Source organism: Rhinopithecus roxellana, chromosome 6, assembly GCF_007565055.1.
Source record: "Rhinopithecus roxellana isolate Shanxi Qingling chromosome 6, ASM756505v1, whole genome shotgun sequence".
NCBI classification, from domain to species: domain Eukaryota; kingdom Metazoa; phylum Chordata; class Mammalia; order Primates; family Cercopithecidae; genus Rhinopithecus; species Rhinopithecus roxellana.
The window spans coordinates 36,904,756-36,931,988 of record NC_044554.1 but is presented as its reverse complement, the minus strand read 5'-3'; the positions used below and the strand labels follow the sequence as shown (position 1 = coordinate 36,931,988).

The 27,233-nt window shown below is 34.1% G+C and overlaps 1 pseudogene across 1 annotated transcript; it reads right to left on the bottom strand.

The window, feature by feature from the left end:
• Window positions 1-2,012: 2,012 nt before the first annotated feature.
• Window positions 2,013-4,544, bottom strand: LOC104670398 (annotated as a pseudogene). Its single transcript, XR_749133.2, has one exon. The product of XR_749133.2 is annotated as a tubulin beta-7 chain pseudogene (transcript).
• Between the last annotated feature and the right edge of the window lie 22,689 nt (window positions 4,545-27,233).

The window sequence follows — 27,233 nt, the reverse complement described above, 5'->3', positions numbered from 1 at the left end:
TCAGACCCAGTAAGAAGTCAATGGATAAAAGAAAAAGCACTATCAGTGTATTGACCAGGGGTAAAAGAAAGCTCGAGGATTTGAACTAATGCAGTGTCAGTAGCAAGGGAGAATGAAAATTTGTTTACAAGAAATTTGAAAAGTAGGTTGGGACGGTTATGGTGTATTGCTGTGAAGAAGTGAAAAAAAATCAAAATAAGGAAATAAGGAGGACTCTTTAGTTTCTGTTATGTACAGGAAAGTGTCTGTTTATGCCATTTATTCCATTAAGTGAACAAAGGTAGGCTAAGAAGCAGGTGTGCAGAGGGAGATGGTTTATTTTGAACATGTTGAATCTTTAATGCCAGTGGACAGTAAAATGCTATCTCCAAGCCTTGAGTAATAATTTACACTTGAAACACATATTTTGGGACCACAGTGTATGAGTGCTTATGAGTTCTGTTTTTGTGGATGACATCACCAAGGGAGAGTACTAAAGTGATCAAAGGAGGGTCCCTGGAGAACTTCAACACATAAGGAGTAAATGCAGGAAAGTGACATTGAGTATTTATAGAGATGGATGTAAAACATCCATAGAGTAGGCTAATCTCTAAGGGGGGAAAAAAGAGATTTAAAGAAGTTTTGGAGTATGGTTTCAAATGTCCTATTGGAACCAATTATCATAAAGTAAGCTTGTCTAAATACTAATTAAATAATACCTTTATTTATTTAAAAGTTATCTTCCATTTTATATTGTTATTTCTGCAAGTAGTTGGTTAAGTCAATTCATTTTATTTTTTGTGTTCGTGTTAATGAACACATTTTAATCTGAATTTACCCATTAAGCTATCTACCACTCACGGTGCTACCTGAAAGGGTATCCACCAAGTGGTTAGTAGTGAGGTTTTTTGCTTGCTTCTTTGTTTTATTTTGTTCTCCAAGTTGTAGTATTGTTTTTTAACTTTTACGTTGCTCAAGTTTCCTTTTTACAATGAGTTTTTATTACAAAGAGAAATAAGGTAGTTGAGAAAATAAATGTTTTATACAAATACGCAAAAATAGGAAAGGGAATTTTTGGATTTTTTAAAAATAATAGAGACATGCATTCAATACAAAAAACACATTTTGTGGTGATTCTATATACAGTATTAAATAGTTCAGCTTTCCAAAGTAAGTCATCCTTTTTCTAAATATTACACTGTTATTTTTTTAAATGGAGATAGAATTAACCAGCAATAAAATGTCTTAACTGTTCAATATTTTGATCAATGTGTAATGAACATTCTCATCAAAATATTAAGCATTAATTACCAAGCCCCCAGAAAGTACACTGATGTCATTATCACAATGAATAAGATATAGATTATTTATTTATTTATTTATTTATTTATTTATTTATTTATTTTGTATTTGTATTTAGAGAAATGAAATCACTCTGTACTCTTTTGCATCTGGTTTCATTTATTTACATAATATTTTGAGATTTTTCCCATTGTTGAGTATTCAGCAATTTATTCCTTTTGTTGTTGTTTTAACTTCTCAGTATATTAGATAATATGGCTGCCTATATCACAATTTGTTTAGCTCTTCTTTTGTTGATGGGCATTTGGAAAGTTTCCAACTTAGGGCTATCATGAATAAAGCTATGAACTGAGTTGTGCAAGTTTTTGTGTGTCTATATTTTCATCCCTTTTAGGTAAATATCAAAAGTTGAATTGCTGGGTTATATGGCAGATATATATTCAATTTTAAATAAAAATTGTTGGCAGTTCTCCAGAGTAATTCACAGGTTTACTTTCTCACCAATAATATGAAAGTTAATGGAATTCACACCAATGTTGGTATTGTCAGTCATTTTTGTTTGTCATTTTACTGGGTTTGTGGTGATATTATATTGTGATTTTAATATGTACTTCCCCTATGGCTAATAATGGTGAATATCTTCTCTTGTGCTTATTGCCCACTTGTATCTTATGTTTATAAAGTATGTGTTAGAGACTGTTAAACTGTTTATTGCTAATTTGGAGGAGTTCTTTTTTTTTTTTTTTTTTTTTTTTTTCAATTCCCATTTATTTTTGGCTCTTGGGGCGCTGTCATCTTTTCAATATGAAAAAAAGCAGCAAGTTCAACACAAAATAGAAATCTCAAATGTAGGAAAGAACAAAACCAAGTGTGTGCGGGGGGAAGCAACAGCAAAATGAAGAAATGAGATGTTGCAAAAAAAGATGGAGGGTTCCCCTCTCCTCTGGGGATTGACTCAAACACTGATGTGGCATACACCATTCCACAGTCAGGGATGCTTGTTCTTTTTTGGGGGTAAGAAAAGGTGGGGGATTCAGAGGACGTTTGTGGAGGCTTAGGGACCAAGGCTGGTCTCTTCCCCCCGCCCCCTTGATACCTTTCTCTGATCAGGGGAAAGGAGTTCGAATGAGGGAGGTAGAGTTGGAAAGGGAAGGATTCCACTTGACAAGAGTGGGCCAGACCCCTCCAAAGAGTAGAGCTTGGAGGGAGAATGAAAGTGGAGATAATACTGCTGACACCTCCCTTGAAGCTGAGATGGGAAATGGACATACTTGGAAGTTAGTGACTTTAATAGCCTGGATTTCCCTCTCCAAAACTTTTTAGAACGGAAAATCCCATCCCCTTCCTTATATAGTGACTTCTACTCACTACCTTCTACCACTTTCTACTTTGGGCTTAGGATGGTGGCCGTTATCTACATGGGTTTTCAGCACCTGGTTGGTTCTAAATGGGATCTGGATGAGACCCAGCGTCTTGGAGATTTTTAAGAGGGAAATATTAACTGGACAGATGGAAGGAATGGGCACCAGAAGGAAATACAGGGTCACCAGAATGGCAGAAACCTAGGTTTCCCAGAGTGGAAAGAGAGAGGAGACATTCAACAAACAAGTATTTATTGAGCGCCTACTATGTGCCAGGCACTGTTCTAGACCCCCCCAGAAGAAAAAACAAAAAACAAGATAGAGGCAGCAAACACAAATTCTGAGGGAGAGGAAAGGGGCAGTTGAGTAAGACGGCTAAGGGAACTGAGAAGCCTGAGGTGATGGGGGCTCTGCCTTAGGCCTCTTCTTCGGCCTCCTCACCGAAATCCTCCTCCTCTTCTGCGGTGGCATCCTGGTACTGCTGATACTCAGAGACGAGGTCGTTCATGTTGCTCTCAGCCTCAGTGAACTCCATCTCGTCCATGCCCTCGCCTGTGTACCAGTGGAGGAAGGCCTTCCGGCGGAACATGGCAGTGAACTGCTCCGAGATGCGCTTGAAGAGCTCCTGGATGGCCGTGCTGTTGCCAATGAAGGTGACTGCCATCTTGAGGCCACGAGGTGGGATGTCACAGACAGCTGTCTTGACGTTGTTGGGGATCCATTCCACAAAGTAGCTGCTGTTTTTGTTCTGCACGTTAAGCATCTGCTCATCGACCTCCTTCATGGACATCCGACCACGGAAGACAGCAGCCACGGTGAGGTATCGGCCGTGGCGGGGGTCACAGGCAGCCATCATGTTCTTGGCATCGGAGACCTGCTGGGTGAGTTCTGGCACTGTAAGAGCTCGATATTGCTGGCTTCCACGGCTGGTGAGAGGGGCAAAGCCAGGCATAAAGAAATGGAGGCGTGGGAAGGGGACCATGTTGACTGCCAACTTGCGGAGGTCAGCATTGAGCTGGCCAGGGAAGCGGAGGCAGGTGGTGACACCGCTCATGGTGGCTGAGACGAGGTGGTTCAGATCCCCGTAGGTTGGTGTGGTCAGCTTCAGAGTACGGAAGCAGATATCATAGAGGGCCTCGTTGTCAATGCAATAGGTCTCATCAGTGTTCTCTACCAACTGATGGACGGAGAGGGTGGCATTGTAGGGCTCGACCACGGTGTCAGATACTTTAGGTGAAGGAACCACACTGAAGGTGTTCATGATGCGATCAGGGTACTCTTCTCGGATCTTGCTGATAAGGAGAGTGCCCATTCCAGAGCCTGTGCCTCCGCCCAGTGAGTGGGTCAGCTGGAAGCCCTGCAGGCAGTCACAGCTCTCTGCTTCCTTCCGTACCACATCCAGGACAGAATCAACCAGCTCAGCCCCCTCTGTGTAGTGGCCTTTGGCCCAGTTGTTACCTGCCCCAGACTGACCAAATACAAAGTTGTCCGGTCTAAAGATCTGGCCAAAAGGACCTGAGCGAACAGAGTCCATGGTCCCAGGTTCTAGATCCACCAGAATGGCACGAGGAACATATTTGCCACCTGTGGCTTCATTGTAGTACACGGAGATGCGGTCCAGCTGCAGGTCGCTGTCTCCGTGGTAGGTGCCGGTGGGGTCGATGCCATGTTCATCACTGATCACCTCCCAGAACTTGGCACCGATCTGGTTGCCACACTGACCGGCCTGGATGTGCACGATTTCCCTCATGGTTAAAATTTATTTTTTTTTTTGCTCGCCTCAAGGTATGTATGGGGCAAGAAAATAAGTAATTTTTTTCTCTGCAGGTCGCAGGCTGGAAGGTTGGAATGCGCCCCAGACGCTGGAGCAGCGAGGTGCGAACGCGGCGGCAGGAAGGTTCTGGAGGAGTTCTTTATGCATTCTGTACACAAGTTCTTTGTCTGATGTATGTGATTATTTTCCCAAGTCCGTCACTTGTTTATTCATTTCCCTGGTGACATCTTTTTATGGTTGAAAAAAATTTAATTGTAATGAATTCCATTTCATAATTCTTTCTTTTATGATTTGTGCTTCTTGTGTTCTGTCAATAAATATTTTCTTAGCCTAAAGCTATGAAGATATTCTTTTGTGTTTCTGATAATTTTATGGTTTGGGATTTATGTATAGATCAACAATTCATCTCAAGTTTGGGGGTATAGACTGCAATAATCATTTTCCCTACATAAACATCCAGTTGTTCAGCAGCATTTTTTTTAAAACTGTCATTTCTCCATTGAGTTATTATTTTTTTTTTTTGGTATCTTTCATGAAAAACCTTTGACCCCATATGTATGTTTTTCGATGCTACTATTAAAGCAATTTAAAATGTTTTTGTTTATTCCTAGTAGATATCACAAAATAAGCGTACCTTATGCCGATCTTGTATCCTGTGTCTTCTTAACTTTATTTATTATTTGTAATAGTTTATTATTTGCATTAGTAGTGTTATTTGTAATAGATAGATACACATATGGATACATAGATAGATACATAGATAGATGATAGATTTATTTCAAAACTCTTTATTTTGCTACACTGATGTATTTGCTTACCTGTGTGCCAAGATCACATTGTCTGTATTGTAGCTTTATAGTAAACCTTTAATTCAGGTGGTATATTTTATCATTGCATTATTTATAAGATATATATAAAATAATTCACTATTCCTTTTCAGGATGTGGCTATTTTAGATACTTTCACCTACATGTAATTTTAGAATCACCTATTTCTTGAAAGAAACCTCTTGGAATTTTAATCAGGAATATGGCTAAATCTATGAATCAATTTGGAGAGAATCAAAATAATACAGAATCTTCCAACCCATGAATATGGCTTATCTTTGTTTTTATTTATGTATTTAATTTATTTTCACATTGTTCACAGAGTCAGTATGTCACAGAGTCTTATTCAGTTTTCATTATTCATTCCTCATCATTAGATGTTTATTCATGCTACTATTAAAGCACATTTTAAAATAATTTTTTGTTTATAGTTATTAGATATCATAAAATAACTCTACCTTATGTTAATCTTGTATCCTGTGGCTTCTTAACTTCATTTATTATTTGTAATAGTTTACATATTTTTAAAGATTTTCTATGTATAACTCATAACATCTGTAATCAATGAAAGTTTACTTCTCTTTATTTCTAATTTTTGCCTAATTGCAAGTGTAACAAATATCATTGCATTATTTGTAGCCAATGATAAATATTTAATATTTCATAATTAATTACAATGTTAAATTTTTTTCTCATATTTGCCCTTAATTAGAAGGAGGAAGTTCTTTTTTATTTTAAATTTACTGAGATAAATTTTATATTATAATGAGATACTGCTTCTTTGGTGAGATTAAAAATGGTATTCTCTTTAATTCTGTTAATGAGGTTTACTACGTAGACTTTAAATGAATTTGGGGGATAGCCCCACTTGGTTATGATGTGTTATCAATTTTATATATTGTTTGATTCATTTGTAATATTTAGTTAAGAATTTTTAGACATATTTATGAGGCATATTGGCCTATGATATTTTCTTGTAATATTGTTATGAAGTTCTAGTATCAGGACCATGTTGTTCTCATAAGTGCATAGGAAGTGCAATCATTTATACAGTCAATACATAAAATAAGTATAATTTTTCAAATAATAAGCATTTTGCAAAAAGTGTCTCTATGAAAACTTATGTAATTGTAATTCACAATTCAGAACTACTCCAGTGAACTAGTGTAAGTTATTTTTAAGGTCCCAGGTTGAGATTAAGTAATCCCACATAAACAAAATTGCAGTTTCATAGGCTGCATCTTCCTTGTACTCTCTTTGAATATTTGGGTGACCAGTTCCTTTCATGGCAATAATCTTGTTAAGCAAAATAGAATATTCTGAATTTTAAAACCCACTTGGAATTACAGATCTGTCAGCACTTAAGGGAAGCAGATACTGGTGGATCACATGCTCCTAAGTCAGTAAATGTAGCCCATATGAGCAACGAACATAGCCCTCTAGAATTAATTTGAAAGGAGACCTCCCAAATCTTGCTGCCCAAGAGATGAGAGGGAAATGACAGCTCTCTTCAACAGGAGTCAGTTTATTTCAGGGAGTTGTTCAAGATTTATCTAGAATGTGGACTTTGTTTTTCTATCATCTGCATACCAGAGATACTAAAACATTAAAGAAAACATTAAAATTTATCTTTGGGCCAGAACCTGCCCAATACCGTGAGTTAATTACTTAAAATAATAATGGGAGCACATTTGAGGCCTTTAAGCGGGCAAATGTATTCAGGAGCATGGTCTGCTCTGTCTTATGTCTTTTTAAAATGAAGTGTATTAATAATGACAGATGAAGCAGGGCTTGCAGGAGATGTGCCAGAGGTGTGGTGACAGCCTGGTATTCACAATGGATATATTGGTGTGCTTCAGGCATCTGTTTTATATACTGCACATTTTGAAAGCTAGTAATACAGCATTTTCCCTTACATTTTACTGTATATTGTAAGATGAATGTATCTCACCAGAAATTTGAGGTGGAACAGCCGTTTATATAAATGGAATGCCAGAATTCTGAGTAAGGAGAATTTTCAACAAGGGTTGAATCACATCTATTAGCAGGAACAAATGTGTTACAGTTCTCTTTCCCCAATACCATGTACATAACCGATTTACTCTACATGTACATACTCAATTATTCTTCTCGTAATAGAACTCAGTTATTTCTCACTAAGTAGGACTCTCAGATTCCCTCTAGATTAGCTAATTTTAGTATATATAAGCTACAACACGAAACAAGAGTGTAGCATCAATTATAATTAGAAAATTGGGGTTAGACATTTCCTAACAATCTGCAAGTAATTCATCACTTTAGGTAACATGACTATCGTTGTAAATTTAAGTATTGGATAAGAGGAAAGGTTTACTCAAGAAATAACTAGAAATAAGAGGGACAGAGAGAGAGAGAGAGAGAGAGAGAGAGAGAGAGAGAGAGAGACAGAGAGAGACAGAGCAAGACTTCAGAAAGACCAGAAGTGACTTAGCAGCCGAACAGATACCTTGGAAATATAAGAAAAAGGCATGCTGAGGAAAGTCTACAGGGGTGTAACATAGCAAAAAGAAATAGTATCATCTGCTTTCCTTTTTGTTCAAATTTACATAGTGTGAGTGATTAATTTTAAAAGATCCAATGAACCAAGCATACAGCCAAGGATACATTTTACTTAGAGTTTGGGGGGAAACATCACCTGAAGTTTACAGAGCAGACCCTTGGCAATAAAACAAAATATTTTAGAAAGTCGCACATTTAGCAAGAAATTGCAAGCTCCCAAGACTCAGTTGAGTAAAATAATTTAGATAAGCAAGTTGGTAGCAAATGTGAAGATATACATTCTACATGTTAAGTAAATATTTTTGGTTGGAAAAAAAGTATTTATGTAAGAAAGCTCTACATTTCAAACATTCTTAAAACTTCTAATGCCAGAGTATAGGCAAGTATAGGATATTTTTGCTTTAAAAAAATTAGTAAAATAGTACGTTTACCAGTAATAGTTAATCATGGGCTTTATAAAGACCTGAATATTTGAATATTTTACCATTGTTAAACATCTACCCAACCCTACCTAGTACGAAATCTGAAAAATCTAATTTATGCTAGAATATCATATTCAATGGGAATAGACAATAGATTTCATGACTAGTAATCCTTACAAGTTATACAGGGTGCTGCATGAATAATATGAACCTAGGGGTTTCACAAAGGCCAAACTAGCTTAGTTCTTAGAATGGATATTATCATCGTTTGGTCAAGTCATATATTAGATTTCAAGAATTAATATGTTTTATGTTTTTTTCTTCAATCTTATAGTGCACTAATTCAGCCCTTTAAAAAAGGTTAAATTTTTCCAAAAGTTAAAAACCTAATTATAAACCACTTAATGTTTTATAAAGTTAAGGACACAAATTTTATCACTATTCATATACTTTCAGCTTTCCGCATGCAGCACATTAAAAGTGTCAAAATCAGGGCTAGGACTTTTGGGAACAGAAGAAAGCTTTATGTGTATATATTCATACACACTTATACACATACATATATATATGTGTGTGTGTGTGTGTACCTACATGTTTATATATGCTTAAATCTGCATTTAGATTATACCTTGCTTTCTGAAATTTGGTTTAAACTCTGATTTGCAACCTTTCAGTATTGACTAGAACAGCATACACATACAAACACATGGTACTGTATCTATTACTGTGGAAATATAACAATCACACATTTAGTTATATGGTATCAGCAGAGATAAAGAGCAAGTGCGAGCAAGGGTGCAACAGAATGAGAGACTCTCGCTGCCATTAAACTCAACGACTCAGTGACTCAATGACCATGTAACTTTAGTGAGCATGATCCAGGTCTACATCTACGCCAAGTCCACCTGAGCATAATGTAATGTTATTGGCAAGTGACACGTATAATCTACATACTTGAAGAATTGTTTAAGAAATTTTTCAAAGTATTATTTTGTCTAAACATCATTTTTATTTTAGGTACACATTTTGAAACTACAGTCTTCAATTACAAAAATTTGTAGTACAAACTCTATCAATTTTTTTGAAAAATATAGAAGTCAAGTGTCTATAATTGTATTATATATGTGTATAAAAATAACATATATATATAAATTAGACTAAAAGTAATATGGTATAAAGGAAACATACTTGTTGAATAAAGTTTAGCTGGAGTAATTAATTTTTTAATCTGCCCATTTATTTAATAATTAAAGCATAGACATCATAAATTATAGGTTACATTATTTGAAAAGGTTGTATGAGCTTAATGGTTTTGCAAAAGAAATAATCAAAAGAAAGATTCCTTGGGTACACTTGGATATGTCTTATTTTATAGTGTCTAAATGGAAATATAGTTTTGCTAACTGCAAATTTCATTTTCCAATCAGAATGTGAACCAACACATCTTTAAACACTGTATTAAATCTTCATTTGTTTAAGATAATCATTGTTTTGTTCTCTAATTTCCCAAATAAATTCCCTGTTGCCATGGGGGGAATACATGATCGGTGACATTTTTTTCCTTGTCTCTCCAAACCCATCCAACAACCTAAAGAGAAATTATTTGATGGAGCAATGTGAATTGTAAAAAACTTCCCTAAGCTAAAATCTTTATCAAGCAAATTAAACTTTTGAGTAAAATCCAACCAATTAAGGCCGTGAACGTGAATGTTATGAATCAGAATCACTGATGCATATTTGATTTGTCCAATGCATTAAGCATAAAAATTTTGTGAACAAAATAGGGTTTGAGAAACTTAGACTCATACCTGAGTTTCAGTCTCATTGTGAATTTAAGGAAAATTTCAAAAACATGTGTGTAATGTAGTTATTGTTTCTATAAAGTCTTCATATTTTGTTTTTGGGGGAAATCGTATTTATATTAGAATTTATAAAATACTCATATGCTGCCTGTCTATCCTTCCCAATTATTTGTTTTCCAAAATGACATTTGGCGGTTGACGTACATGAGACCAAGTTTTGTCTCACAATTTTTTATCACATAAAGGTCCATAAGTGAAAAAAAGAAGAAATTCTCTTTGTCAGGTATTGAATTGAATAAACTTTTAAAAGAGAGAGAAAATTACCAGTAATGGAGTCTCTGTTAGGTGTCCTTTAGTATCCTAAGCTCCACCACTATATATCTCATTCATGCTATGAGCCAAGTTATTATTATTATTTCTAGTTTACAATTATTGGAGAAATTAAGTAATTTACAAAAGATCAAATGTTAATAAATTGGTTGAACTCAACCCATTCTTCTTCTTTTTTTTTTTTTTCAACTGAGTCTTATTTGTTTTCCAATTAGATAAATGACTTGTAATTCAACCATTTAAAACGTTGAAAGCACTGGGTCTATGATTTTCACTATATTTGATAATAAGAAAAATGCAATAACAAAATCAACTTATATAAATTTAGTGTGCATTATATTTCAGGAACTATATTAAGTAGATTATTTTATGAATTATTACATTTAATCATTACAAAACAACAAGACATAGGTATTATTTTATAAAGGAGAAAACTGAGGCTTTAGATGTAAATGAAGAAAACACAGTTTATAAATGATAGGGCAAAAATTTGAAACAGATTATTCAGATTATTCTGACTCAAGAGCACACACAGGAGTGTACCACTGGCAATCAACAATGTGTTGTGCTTCTGTTTATACATGCCTAAAACATCCTTATGAGCCTTGGGACTCCAAGTACCATGACCCTCAGCCATATACATGCATACAATGAGAAAAATTAAGTGAAATATTCTAATTTCTGAAGACTAGAAAAGGAAAAATAAGATAACCGGCTTTTCAATTGAGAAAACTTAAACTTTTAGGCTAATTAGAAAACACTATTTATATCATTTTTGAAGAAAAAAGAAAAAAATCTAGATCTGTCATGTAGAAACTGCACAGTTGTATCATTTCTGTGTAATTCTATGGATTAAGTATGATATTAACTGGTCTAGAGTAATTTTAAAGTATTTCCTCTTTTTTTTTTTTTTAATTCAATCCTTTTTAAAGAGAGAGAGAAACTGAGAAGGAAAGTGAGCACATGTCATGACTGAAGAAAGAAAATATACAGAATACATATCATAAATTCCATCAGGCCATCTTGTGATTATTGTCAATGATTCTTCATTAGAATAAAAATAGGCTTAAAATTTATTTTTGGAAGATGCAGATTGTACATGTTCAAAGTTTATTTTGTAATTACAAGTTTTGATGAAATAATGATCATGCATGTGTAAACTGTGAAGTGTTTTAGTTAAGGTAACATTACAAATAAAATTATTATGGTTTCTTTTTTTTTTTTACATTTAAGATAAACACACAGTAAATCAACTTTTAAACTCATCAGACAGTGTTAACATAAATTGGCATCTATATTTTTGAGTATGCATTAGCTCAGTTTTTTTATTTCTCAGTAACGGTACAGAAAGAATGTCTAGCTTTGTCATTCACAGTTCACTTTAAATCTAAGATAGAATAGATGCCTGAATTTTCTTTCTAAATTGTCTTTTCTTTTGAATGTATTTTGGCTCTTCAGAGTGTACGATTTCTTAAACTGATCGAATGGAAAGAAATCTGCTTATCTATTTTTTTCTGATATTACGCATCTTAGGTAATGCTTCAAAAGTATAAAGTCTTTGGATAAAACAAAGTAAAATATTTTTCCAGGATTTCAAGATTATTTTATTTGAAATTTAGGGATTCTAATAATTTCCGTTATTATCATATTAAGATTAGTCTTTTTATCTATGAATGAATTTTTCACTTTCTTTTTAATACCACTTATTTGGTTGAGAAGTTGATAGTTAGAATAATTTTGCTATGTTCTAAATATCATGTATTTTCTTCTTCTTGCTTTTAATTTTTGTTTTGTTTTATTTTCCTTTTCTTTGTCAGTTTTACTATGATGTGCTTGAGGTTTTTTGGTTAACTGGTTGTTTTTGTTGCTGCTTTCTTGTTTAGTGCTGGTAGTGCTCCTTGAATTTGCAGCTTGCCCACTTTTGTCAGTTTGGGAAACTTCATAACCATTATATCTCCAAATATTGCTGCTGCCCTGAGTTTTTATTCTTCTTCTAGGACTATATGTGTTGGACCACGTGTGTTTCTTAGAATCTTGTCTGTGTGTGCTGTCTACAACTCTTTCTCTTTCTACACTTCAGGCTGTAAAATTTTCACCAATCTTTTATTCAGAGACGTTCTCTTCAATATTATGTTTCTGTTCTTAAACTACCCACTATGTTCTAATATAAAATTAATAATTTATATATATTATTATTCTCTTCAATATATTTTTGTAGTTTCCATTTCTGTAGCAAAATCATGTATTTTGTCATTGAATTCCTTGATGTTTATTCATAGTTATTTGAAAAATCATGTAAGGTAATTTCAATATCCAGGCCTCTTATGGTCTGTTTCTTGCATATGTTTTTAACTTGATTTTGATCAAATCTTGTGTTTTGCATGGTAATTAATGCAGGGGCAAACATGGTAGATTTAATAAAAGGTAGTGATTACCTGGTCCTCTAGATTATGATATTTTTCTCCCAAGTATGTTTATGTTTGCTTCTAGCAGATATGTCAGTAAGAGTTGAGCACCTTAATCCACTCAGATATTGGACTTGGAGATGGGCTTTAGCTTCTGTGAATGTGTGTGTCCCTTCATGATCCTTACTGAAACCCTTGGGTTTTTTTTTTTTTTTTCTCCTTGACATGATCTGGATTATAATGTTTGTTTATGTAAGCCCATGAATCTGATGTAAGATTTACTTGTTTTGTCGGTATCTCAGTCATCTCCTTCCAATTGGCAAATGCCTGAAGGGGGACAGTTGCACCAAATATTAAGTTCACCTCTCAGCTCTTCTTCTCTGACAACTAGGCTCTGTGTATACTTACTGCTTTGGTTACTGTCTGATACTATCACACACACACAAACACACACACAATTATCACACACGTATTTATTTATTTACTTATCTAACTAGTTTTCTGATTGTTCTCAGTGGGAAGACTGGTCTTAAGTGATTCACCATTTCCAAAAGCAGAGGGTTTCATCGTTGTGGCTTCATAGAAATTGTTTGTTACAGAATCTTGAATTAAGATAATTTAAGAATTCTCCATTTAGAAAGTAAAATAACTCCTTGTTTTGTAATTTCAATAGATGTGCTGTGGAAAATCAAGAGTAATAATGGGCTTTCAGAGATTCCTTGAAAATGAAGTAGCTGGTGTATTTTGAACACATGCTGAAATGGCAAACATTAGCAAAACTCAGGAAAAACAAGTTGTCATTTCCAAAAATTACCATGATAATTGAATATATTTGATCAATTATTTCTTTTTCTATTATTGTGAAAATACTGCATTAAACCTCGGTAGTGCTAATGAGCATTATAAACAAGAAATAGGCCTTGTCATCAATTTGTTAAAGTCATGATTTTAAAATCACTAACCATTTACGTACAACTCCTGACATAGTTTTATAAAGTCACTAGCTAATACTAGTATGTGGAAAAAAAGTAAATATGAGCTTATCATTCCAATTATAACCTATTCAGAAATCCTTCTTCTAAGTAGTTTCTCATGAGACATTTTGAATAGGAACTATAGCTGTTAGAAAATATTAAACACTTTTATAGCAGCATAGGGTACATGGATTAAAAACAAATTTGTCTGTAACACTTACTACTAATACTTAGTAATACTTAATACTTACTAACAGTTGGTTGCACAAATCAGTTTTAGCCACATTCTGTTTGACTAATGTTGTCTCGAGAAATCTTGATAGAATATGCTTTCAAAAATTATAATGTATGAGACACTTGAGTTAAAATAATATTATGACTAAAATCAAGTACTATGAATTGATCTTTATTTTCCTTATATCTAGACTTAGGAATGGTTGGTTTTCTATATCTAGACTTAGGGATGTTTGGTTCAAAGACCAAACCTAAAAATTCACTTTATTGAAAACTCTAAAACTTACGTACCTTGAGTGGTTTTATTAACCCTTTCTCTATATTTCTAATTTGCAATCTTTTCTTCGTTAAAAAATTGTGATGATCAATAAGCAGCTATATAGTTACTGCTTTCCTTTCCTTCATAGGACTTTAGTTCAAATGTGTATTCTTTTCTCACTCTAGTCTGCTATGCATACAAATGTCAGAATAATCTTCCCTAAAACATGTCATATTATTCTATCTTTGAAATTCTAGTTTCTATGTTTAAATTGAAAAAAATTAACTATGTGTTTCCACTTACTGCTTTTTAATTTTACCTGTATTAAACTTCCTCAATTTAAAGCAAGACAACCTCCTCTACATTATTTATTAAGCCACTTGGAAACAATTTTTTGTCTTTACATATTTCATTCATTTTAATTTACCTCACAGCCTTTCTCCTTCTTTCTCAACATGAGCGCCATCAGGAAAGTTGGGACAGTGAGAGAAGATGTAAAGGTGGAGCTAAAGTTTTGTCTTGGTTTGATAGCACAGGGATACTCTAGAAACCCTGACTGTGGCCACTTCTGCCTCCAAAGAAGTATGAAGTAAAGACTACTAGAAGAAAAGTTCCTTATGTCACTACTCCCTTGCTCTCAAAGACTGTGAGGGATGGAGAAAAGTAGAGATTCAAATTCCAGTGCCCATTTGTACTTTGGAAACTAGTGGAGGTGAACTGTAAAAACAATGGTGCATCATCTTTTAAAAAAATCTTCAAATAAAAGAGTAAAAAGTTAAATTCATCTATATAGCAAAATGAATATATATGTAATATATATATATATATGTATATGCAGATACCTGAAAACTGAGTCTTAGAAGAGAGACAGAGAAAAAGAAAGAGAGAAAAAGAAAGAGAAAGAAAATAATGAACATGATGTTCACAAAGGTTGAACATGATGGCTGAGAAAAGGCATTTTTTTAGAGCAACTGATTATTTATTAGTAATTTATTTTATGTCTGTGATGCAAAGTGTTTTGTCTCCCCAAATCTGCCACACCTACAAATATACGTATGATGAGTGTTTAGGTGAAAATCTAAGAAAAGGGCTGGGAGTCCACATTAGGCTCAATGTGAAGAAAACTGAAGCCATGCAAAGACTTGAGTGGGAAATGCAAATCTAACAAGGAGAGGAAGGACTTGCCACCAAATTGTTAATTAAACGTGTTATCTCCTGTCATAAAATAATTTAATCTAAATCTCAAGGGCGGAGTAAACCTGTATGATCCCACTTAAGGTAGAAAACATTTCAACTATTAATAGATCTGTCAGTCTCTCATAGTGTGCAATTGTGTTGTAGCTATTCTGAATAGTTAACTTTCTACATAATAAGACTACAATGGCAGAGTGTCCTATTGACTTATTTCTGCAGGTCATAATTCTAAAGTTATATTCATATATATACTTGATGAAAATATTCTGTAGCTGGTTCATATTAAATGTTAAATATTAAATGTTTAATGTCAATATTAAATGTTAAAATTAAATGACTAATATTCTAGTGTACAGTAGGAAACAAAGCAGCTTTACCTGAGGCTATGCTCATTCCAGAGGTGACCAAAACTCATGACCATTCAAGACAGGACTTAAAGGCCTGGTTACCTCTCCAACTCAGGACACAGCTGAAATGTCTTTCTAGTTTCAATGCTCTCCCAGGGTTGGCCAAGGCTGTTGTTGGGACAGCACTGCAGCTCAATTTTCCCCCACGCACTCCGCCTCCTCCCCCTGCAGTTTACAGGTCTTGATCTTAAGTATATGACTTAATAAATCTCCTTTACACTAAACTCCATCTCAGAAAATTCCCCCCAGGAACCCAAACTGAGAAAAATGGGAGCTTCTATAAACTCCACTGTTTCTGACTAATATATTATCAAATACAATTTGTTTGATTGTAACTATATGGAGGTGGTACATAATTTTAAAGAGGAAGAGTTAGAGACCAAAGGGAAAAAAGTCATACTCAGAAGAAAACAAAAAGGGAAGTAATGTAATATACGGCCTATTCAGTCAGAAATCAGACTCAATAGACCAGTAAGTAAGGACTCAGTGTATAAATCGTCAATACTTACCTTTCGCCTATTTACACTCCAAAATTTTCTATATAATACTTGAGTAGTATTCACCATATTTAGATGGTTATAACCATATCTGAAAGCATTATTTAACTGTACAAGTTAGATATACAAAAAAGTGTTGTCATTCTCACTATAGGATGAAAACTATATGCAATTTTCTATACACCAAATAAGCAGAAGTAAATGCAATAAATACAAATGTATAGAGCAGTTGTACTATCACTTTACAGTTCCTCTTTGTTAAGGAACTGGTGACATTGCTTAACAATGTATTCTCCCTGTTTGCATTCTACTTTAGGGACTTTGTTGGTTAATTTCTTTGGGTCCCTTACTCCTTTCACATGTTCCATTCTTACGTTTACACAACGGTTATAATAAGTTCTTCAAATCAGTACTGTCATTTTTTTTTTTAACATAATCCTTAAGACACGTTCTGTAAAGTCTAACAATTGAGTTCAAGTAGGAGATAGTGGAAGATTCACTACTTCCAATGTGACTCTAATTTACTGGTAAACTCAAGCAGTCTCTCTTCTGCAACAGCTGTCTTTTCCCTCATCAGTCTGCATCCCATCTGTGTTACCTGTTTGGCTGTGTGGCAACAATGGAGAGTGGTTCAACTCCCACTTGTCAGTACTCCCTTCTGGCCTTATGAAAACACTTTACTCATTGGGATGTGTCAAGATATTTCCTGAATAAAAATATTAAACACCGTCCTCCTCCTACACTTTGGTTTATAACCTATGCTAATAGTAGATGTAGCTTAAACAAATTGCTCAACTGTCAGTGAATGACTCTAGTGGAAACTTAGAAGAATGTGAGTTGAGAGTCATGCTTTCTCTAATAAACTGTCCAAATAAAGTAGATTATCTTGTCATATTTAGTATATTTATTTTTCTTAAAATAAACTATTAATTTATTTTTCAAGTAAAGACAGTATTTGTCTCATAGACATTTATAAAATATTTGTAAGTCACTAATTTAAGCTATATTTTTAGCTTTATTTTATACAACATGGAATTACATATATTAAAAAATATGAGATTTATTTTTCTGAACAAATTAGAAATTTATGCAAACTACTTTTCATATATACTGTTAATAGTTCATGATTACTGTCAATGTGTATTTTATATGAAGGAAATAAAATAGATAATGTTTATTGAGTCTTCACTATATTTTACATTAATTTTATAAGAAATATCTCAAAATTATATATTTTATACTTACAATACATTTCAATTTGCACCACACACATTTCAATAGCAAAATGTGGCTAGTGGTTACTGTATTGGACAATGCAGATTATAAAGTTAAGAAAGCTAAAGCTTAAAAAATTGAAGAAAGTTACCCAAGATCACACGGCTAGAAATAGAGGCAGACCTTAGGTTCAGATCAAAGCTCTGACTCTAAAGTACAGGGATATTAACCACTAAGTATAATGTAATACCTTATCTTTAAAAATGATGAAATCCTTATATGGTGTGGATCTGGGTTAAAGTAGCTGTGCTTTAGCTATATCAGGGTATATTCCACTAACTGCTAGCACCAGAATGTCATTTGCACAATTGATTGAAGACTTTGCTTCCAAAATAACTCATCTAAAGAGAATACAGTCAATTATAATAAGCTCCTAAGAAAACCAACATTCGAAAATTGAGAAAAAGGATTTTACATGCAACTGAATGTCTGTTTATTTGTATTTTTTTATGAATTCAAGACTCAAGAATTCATGCCTAAGTCCTAAGTTGACAGATTTCCAAAAGTCAAAACTACAATCAGTTTTAGTAAAATATTTGTGAGGCCCAGGAATACAAACAGCTCTACTCTAGTACATAGCAGAGGAGCAATATATTTTCCCCTAAAATATCCTAGATCTTTGAGCGTATTTGGCACTGTTAGTACTCCGGAATATCCAAAGAAGTTGTAGGTGGTAACTAAGTAAGACACAGAAGTGAAACTTGGAAGAGGGAGTAATGATGCACATAGGAATAAAAATGCAATGCTTGACTATCAGCTCTATCCAGCATAGCATGCCTTATAAAACTCAGTAAGTAGACATGGAGGAGAATGGAAAACACAGCAAAAGAAGAGAATATACAATAGAAAGATGTTACCTTTTAGATGACAGTATATGTTTTAATAGATACAAGGCATTTGCTTGTATAATAGTATGCCTTTGGTGGCAGATTACTTAAAACTTCAAGTCAAAATATCAAGAAACAATGAGAAAATTCATGTAAGTAGAATGATCAGAAATAATGTTGTTTTGATCCAGAGGCCATTATATTTTCAGAACTGCAAATCCAGGTCCCTGTGAGTTCCCTGTGGCTCTCTCGGCTCTGCCCCACTACATGAGAAAATTTTATTTTCAGGTTGGCTTCATGCATGAGAAGAATAATTACCTGCTTTTTTTTTTTTTTTTTTTTTTTTTAATAGGTTCAGAAAGTACATGTGCCGGTTTGTCACATAGGTAAATTGTGTGGCAGTGAGGTTTGGTGTACAAATGACCCCATTACCAAGTTAGTAAACAGAGTACCCAATAGGTAGCCATTCAAACCATGCTCCCTTCTCCAGCCTCTTCTCTCAAGCAGTGCTCAATGTATGTTGTTCCCTTCTTCTTGTCCATGTGCATTCAATATATAGCTCCCACTTGTAAGTGAGAACATGTGATATTTGGTTTTCTATTCTGTGTTAGTTCACTTAGGATAGTGGCCTCTAGCTGCATCCATGTTGCTGCAAAGGACATGATGTTGTTTTTTTTATTGCTGGGTAGTATTCCACAGTGTATATATACCACATTTTCTTTATCCAGTGCACCTTAATGGGCATCTTGGTTGATACCAGGTCTTTGCTATTGTTGATAGTGTTGTGATGAACATATGAGTGCCTGTGCCTTTTTCATAGAACGATTTATTTTCCTTTGTGTATATACCTATTAATGGGATTGCTGGGTTGGATGGTAGTTCTGTTTTAGGTTCTGAGACGTCTCTAGACTGCTTTCTGCAGCAGCTGAACTAATTTACATTCCCATCAGCAGTGTGTAAGTGTTCCCTTTTCTCTACAACTTTGCTAGCATCTGTTGTTTCTTGACTTTTTAGTAGTAACCATTCTGAATGATGTGAGATGGTATCTCATTGTGGTTTAATTTGCATTTCTCTAATGATTAGTGATGAGGAGCATTTTTTTGTATAGTCAGCTGCATGTATACCTTCTTTTGAGAAGCATCCATTCATGTCCTTTGCCCATTTTTTAATAGATTTTTTTTCTGGCTGCTTTAAGGTCCTTATACAGTCTGGATGTTAGAGCTTTCTTGGATGTATAGTTTGCAAATATTTTCTCCCATTCTGTAGGTTATCTACTTAACTCTGTTGATATTTTATTTTCCTGTGCAGCAGCTGTTTAGTTAAATTAGGTGCCACTGTCAATGTTTATTTTTGTTGCAATTGCTTCTGGGGACATAGTCATAAACTATTTGCCAAGACTGATGTCCAGAATAGTATTTCCTCAGTTTTCTTCTAGGATTTTTATTGTTTTAGGCCTTATGTTTGAGTCTTTAATCCATCTTGAGTTAATTTTTGTATATAATTAAAGTGGTCTAGTTTCAATCTTCTGCCTATGGGTAGGCAGTTATTCCAGCACCATTTATTGGATACAGACTCCTTTCCACATTGTTTGTTATTGTTGAGTTTGTCAAAGATCAGACTACTGTATGTGTGTGATGTTATTTCTGGGTTTTCTTTCCTGTTCCATTGGTCTTTGTGTCTGTTTTTGAAGGTTTCTAGAAAGGATAAATGGTTTCGGTAATTTTTCAGGATACATAATCAGTATATATATAAAAAAAACTAATAGCATTTCTACACACCAATTAGGTCCAAGCTCAGAATCAAATCAAGAATGCGATCCCATTTACAATAGCCACAAAAAGAATAAAATACCGAGGAATATAGCTTGTCAAGGAGTTGAACTATCTCTACAATGAGAATTACAAAACACTACTGAAATAAATCAGAGAGGACACAAACACATGGAGAAGTGTTCCATGCTCATGAATAGGAAAAATCAATATTGTTAAAATGACCATTCTGCCCAAAGCAATTTACAGATTCAATGCTATTTCTATCAAACGACCAATGCTATTTTTCACAGAATTAGAACAAAACTATTCTAAAAATGGTAAGGAACTAAAAAAGAGACTGAATTGCCAAAGCAGTCCTAAGCAAAAAGAACAAAGCTGGAAGCATCACGTTGCTGGACTTCAAACTATACTGTAAGGCTACAGTAACCAAAGTATCATGGTACGGGTACAAAAACAACTGCATGCTTTCTGATACTTATCTAAGAGAGTGAGAGCATCTCTCCTACAGCTTTTTTTGAAAAATACTGATGTTGATTCTAATTGAAATGTTTTAGATTATTCATCCATTACTGTGAGATAAGGATATTAATTTGGAATTTCTCCTGGATTTAGGGTGATGACAATACTACCCAATGGATGCCAAAGGCAACCATATATCTACAAGGCGTGAGTACTCCCTCAAACACTTGAGCCACAATCTTCTTTAGGAGAACGAAAACTGAATTAGTATTTAGCACAAGACCCAATGAAGCAAAGGTGAGTTAACTTTTTAAGTTCTGCTTGATGTGTTTTACATTTACTTATAACATTTTACATATATGTGTAATTTACATTATATATATGTGTTTTTCAGGTATCTATAGTTTTATTATAAAAATTTTTAAACATACAGAAAAACTAAAATAATTTTATACTGAATACCTTTATATATGTTACATAGGTTTTATAATAAATATTATATATGCTTGATTTATTACATATTTATCATCTACCAATTATTCTATCTTTTATTCCATCATTTGTGGTGTACTTCAAATTTGCAGATTTCAGTTCACTTCAGCTTATACTTCAGAATGTGTATTTTCAACCAAAGTTAAATATTTGTTTCTTATTTATTTTAGGTATAGTTAACATAAATTAAATGCATACACTGTAAAAGCATCATTTTCTGTGTTTTGGCAAGTATATACAAAACTATAATTCCTATCAAGATACAGCATATTACCCTCACCTAAGGTAGTCCCATTATGCCTCTTCCTAGTAGAGCTAAACTTACTTGCACTCCCCTAGAGACAACTAGTCTTCTAATATTTTCTACCACAGATTAGTTTTTCCAGTTCTCAAACTCCACATAAAGAGAATCATACAGTATGTGTTATTTTGTGAAAGACCATTCACTCTGCCTAATGTTGTGTGTATCAGTTTTTTAATATCTTTTTATTGCTGAGTGGATATTGTTTCTTTCTAGTCTTTCTCCAGTGCTTTTGAGTATTCAAAAATATTTTGTCCACATTTCATAATTATTATTTGATGAGAGCTTACATAGCAATTTCATTAAGCATAACTGCATTTATATATAGTCATATATAATCACTGGCTTTTTGAGTTTTGTTGTTTGTAGTTCTTGTTTATTTGTTTTTCTAATAGACATGTTGAATTTGACTCAGGTAAATTCAGCCTCTTACCTGCTGTCTTTTGGGATTACAGACTGGTATTAGTGATCAAGCTGCATTGTTGAAACCATGATATATTCTGTGAAAAACTGACTGGTCCATACATTTATTAAATTTATAATTTTGTCCTTCATTAATACTATGTTCCCACCAGTTGCTTGATATGAGGCTATTCTTATCTGTATGCATATTAAAATAAATGCTGTATTCTAGTCTTTTTATTCCCACAGAGAAAATTATTCTCTAAATACTTCTGATTGCCATTAGCCATGTTTATGGATTGAAGGAGGTTTACCAATAGCGTGTCTTATCTTGAAAAACGTAGTGTTGGCATTTTTCTTTATACTTATTCATTCAGAGCTATGGGAGTCTGTGCTCTTAAGTTATTCAAGGTCAAGACTGAGAAAAGGGGCTTAGAAAGTTTATTTTCACAATCACACTAACCTGTATCTTCAAATTTGGCCTGTTTCAACAATAACAAATTTTTTTTTTTTCTCCATTGGCTAACTCTGGTATCTGGTTTGGTACAAATCCGAGGAAAGCAAGAATAGAGCTATTGAGTGGACTCCCTCAATCCCCAACAACTAGCACAGAAGAGCTAATTGAAATTGAGCAAAATTTAAGTCCATAAAATGTTTATATTATGGAAAAGTTCAAGTAGAACTGTAAAATCAGAGTAATGTACTACCGTGAAACAACAAACTGCTTATTTTAGTTTCAGTAGACCATAAAACAAAATGGCAGGACTCTAGAGTCTAGTTTAGTGCTCATATTTTACAAAGAGGGAACTGAAACCAAAAGAGCTCACACGACATGCCTAATGTCACATAGTGATTTAATGTAAAAGTTGAAATCAGAACTTTGATTTCTAGTTGTCCATGTTCTAGAAAAGCAGTGAAAGAAAGAAATCTGATACCAGAAGGCCTGGGGTTTGGTTTCAGTGTCTCTTCTCACTCAGTGTGTGGTTTTGGGTCAATCACTAGAACTGTTTATGCCTCGGTTTTCTCATACATAAAATGTAAATAATAATATTAGTCAAGACTATCTGAAATATTTGTGTGAGCGTTATTTAGATAATAATGCACCAAGTTATCTGATTTAACTTAATTCATCCTAACAAAAATTTACTGTGAGTAAATTATGTGTCATGAATGCAAGTTGTTGAGAATACACAAATGGTCTTAGGGAATTTAAAATCTAATGGAAGAGAAAGACAAACAATGTCAAAATAAAGTGACAAATGCTAAGATAGAGATATCCAAGGAAGAGGGGTAGTTAGGGAACATAAGAGTATTTATCTCAAGTGGGAATAATAAAGTTAACTCAGTTCCAGGAAGCTAATTTATAGAGGATAAATTAAAATAAACCAGGCAAAAATTACATAGGCAGACCACTTAGTCAGAGGAAATAAGTCAACAAAGCATATCAGAATGTGGTGTGTGTGGAACTCCACCGAACACAATTTGTATTACTAAGTCATAAAAGAAGGAGTGGCTACCAGTAAGTGGCCGGGCGCGGTGGCTCACACCTGTAATGCTAGCACTCTGGGAGGCCAAGGCGGGAGGATCACGAGGTCAGGAGATTGAGACCGTCCTGTCTAACAAGGTGAAACCCCGTCTCTACTAAAAACACAAAAAATTAGCCGGGCGTTGGTGGTGGGTGCCTGTAGTCCCAGCTACTCGGGAGGCTGAGGCAGGAGAATGGCGTGAACCCAGGAGGCGGAGCTTGCAGTGAGCCGAGATAGCGCCACTACACTCCAGCCTGGGCGACAGAGCGAGACTCCATCTCAAAATAGATAGATAGATAGATAGATAGATAGATAGATAGATAGATAGATAGATAGATAGATAAAAATAAAAATAAAACTACTAGTAAGTAAGAGTCAAGTAATGGATTTAACCTTTGAGAACGATTGAAGAGATTTTAGTAGAAGGATTATGTGGTTTGATTTGTGTTTCAGTTAGAATATTTTAGCTGCACTGGGAGAGAGACTAACAATCGAGGGAGAAAAGATGCAAATCTAACCCAGGAAATTGTAGTAAGGTGGGAAAGAAAATTACAGTTTAGAGAAACTGTATATTCAGTAAATGATTATTTTATTATTATTCCCATTATAGCAAATTGTTCCGTTAAGGTTGTTTTTTCTTTTATAAAATTTAGTGAGAACTGGTGAGCCCAAAAGTATGGTTATTTTCTCTCATACTTGTTCTTGACCTTGTTTTACTCATATGATCTGTTGATCATAGCAAATTGAATACTCCTATTTTTCTCTTGGCTTGAGTCGAACATAATTGCTTCTCTCTTCTTTACACCAAAAGGAATGTTGAAATCAACATTTAAAAAAAAAAAAATTGCAAGCCAGAAATGCAATATGCCAATACATGTGGAGCAACACAGTAATATCAGATTGTTTCCAAAAAGATAATTCATTCAGCGTATTCTTAAGGTTTATTCTGGCAATAAAATAGTATTTCGCCCCTTATCATAGCTTTTATACTTTAAATTCTGTTTTAAGTGCTTAGAACAGCAAATGCCTGCAATTATATAACACTGATATTATAAACATCCACAGGGATGCAATGAGATGATCGTCTTCACACATATAGGCAGCATACTTCTGTGCAGACAGCCAGCTAAGGTTGTTCATACTTGTTCAGGCAACTCTATGAAAAATCCTCGGCCGGGCGCGGTGGCTCACGCCTGTAATCCCAGCACTTTGTGAGGCCGAGGCGGGCAGATCACGAGGTCAGGAGTACGAGACCAGCCTGACCAATATGGTGAGACCTCGTCTCTACTAAAAATACAAAAATTAGCCGCGTGTGGTATTGCGCGTCTGTAATCCCAGCTACTCAGGAGGCTGAGTCAGGAGAATTGCTTGAACCCGTGAGGCAGAGGTTACAGTGAGCTGAGATCACTCAATTGCACTCCCGCATGGGCAACAGAGTGAGACTCTGTCTCAAAAAAAAAAAAAAAAAAAAAAAAAAAAAAAAAAAAAAAATCCTCCTGCCCAAAGTTAGTGGGAGAGAATGTACCTTTAGAAGAACATGAAGAAATGGGTCCCTACATATAATGGGGCATTAGATTTGATTATGATTCATTAATTACATTCATTAATTTCTCTAGGTATGTCGTCCAAAAATTTAACAGAAAATATTCTTGAAAAGAGATGATCATAATAAAATCTTACAAGGGTTTTCAAATTGCTACATTGAGAGCCTACTATTCCATAACATAAATCAGGAGTAATTATTCCTTTGGGGAAAATAAAAAGTATTTAAGTGAAGAAAGTATTTTTTCGCTGAAGTATTTGACTTAATACATGATTTAAGAATTTGATCCAAGATTAGAACCCAGTTCATTTTCCTAATGTAGTTCAGATTCTATGATACTGACTTGTCAACTCTTAAAACTTTAATAAGGACTGCTTTATCCCATTCCTGAGAATTAGCAGATGTCATTTATGTATTTGTTCTGAAACTGGAGAATTGTCTGAATTCTTAGTTTTTCTAGGACTTCTTTGCTTACATTATCAACAGCTCAAAGTGAAGCCAAATAGACCGCCTGGAAAAATGATTTTGTCATTGTTTCCTGCATGCCTCATAGATTGGAAGATTTCAAGATAGTCACATAACTGTATTGGTGGTCATCTGTGTCAGGAACACAAAGGATGCTTCTATTTGTCCAATATTGCTATAAGCCTGATTTTCGGCAGCTACAATTTTTTTTTTTCACATCTTACATCATTTTTATTTTTAGTTACCAATAAAAAATTATTCTTCTTGATACACTTATTTTAAATGTACATATAAAGTTTAGTTAATAATCATTATTAACTTGCATGGCTGCTGTTGTATATATGAATGCACATAAACAAACTATTCAGCTAAAAAAAAAAAAAAAAAAAAAAAAAAAAAAAAACTAAAAGACACATGTTTCTACCAAAAATAGCTTGATTCAGTTGCAAAGTTTCTCCAAGGTTCCAAGCCACAGCTGAATAAAAAATGTATGTTGGGATTGTATAATCCACTACACTCTTAGGCACATTACGAGTTGGAAAACAGTTAAAAAGCATGTGGCTGGTATTTTTAAAGGAGGTGGCTTCATCGTTTCTACATAGAGTAACATTTTGTCTTGTTTATCCTAGAACATAAGAGTATGATTAACCACATTTCATGAGCAACACAATCTTATAAATGGTAAACATAACAGATACTTTATAAAAATAATTCATAAAATGCAATACTGAATTCCCCTATCTTGCTCTAAATTAATATAACTTTTTCTTGATTATGTACAGAAAACTCATTTTCCTTAAATTAAATTGCATTATTGTATAAAATTAGATCTATTAACACTTTGCTTACCTTAACAATGTCTCGTAATGATTCTTTTGAAAGAAATTACCTTAAAATTATAATTTTTGATACATCTAATAATAAAAATTACAGAGAAAGAAACAACATAAAATTTACCTGATAGTTCACTCTATTTCCCCAGACGTCAGCACTGTTAATATCAATTTTTCAAGGAATCAATCTATCCGAGCAATAAGCATAATGTTTTAAGTTTCTCAAACTGATAACATAAAGCTGCTATACTATGGAATTTGTATGTAGCCCTTGGACTGTGTTACAAAGTCCTAAGCTGATTTAAAGTATTTGTAAGTTTTTTATATATTTTCTCACCTTAACCAGTTAAACCACTTCCCTGCAAGTGAAAGAAAATTTTTGAGAAATAAAACAAGTGGCGGGGAGTGGGAGGGAGATTTATTCACTCAATATATTTTCTGTGGCTGCTGTAACAAACTCCCACAAACTTTGTGGTTTAAAGTAGCACAATTTATTCTTACAGTTGTGTAGATTAACATTAAATACACATATCACTGGGCTAAAATCAAGGTGTCATAAGACTGTTCTTTCCTGGAGTCTCTAGGGACAAATCCATTTTCTTCCCTTCTCCGGCTTCTAGGGTCCACTCACATTTCTTGGATCTTGGCCCCCATTCCTTCATCTTGCAGGAGAGCAATGCTGCAACATTCTCACCACTTTTTCATAGGTTGATTATCTTCTGATCCTCTACTTCCACTCCACTCTTCCACATTTAAGAACTCTTGCAATTACATTAGGCCTAGTGGATAATTCAGACTAATCTCTCTATTGTGAAGTCATCTGATTTTCTGCCTTAATTTCATCTGCCACCTTAATTTCCCTTTGCATGTAACCTAGTAAATTCACACTTCCAGGAACTAGAACCTGGACACCTTTGGTGGGCATTATTCTGCCTACCAAATTCAAATTCCAAAAAATACTAGGAAATAGAATTAGAGACAGCTTCATCTAGAATATTTCTGTAAATTATTTCATCAAGGCCATATTTCTCTC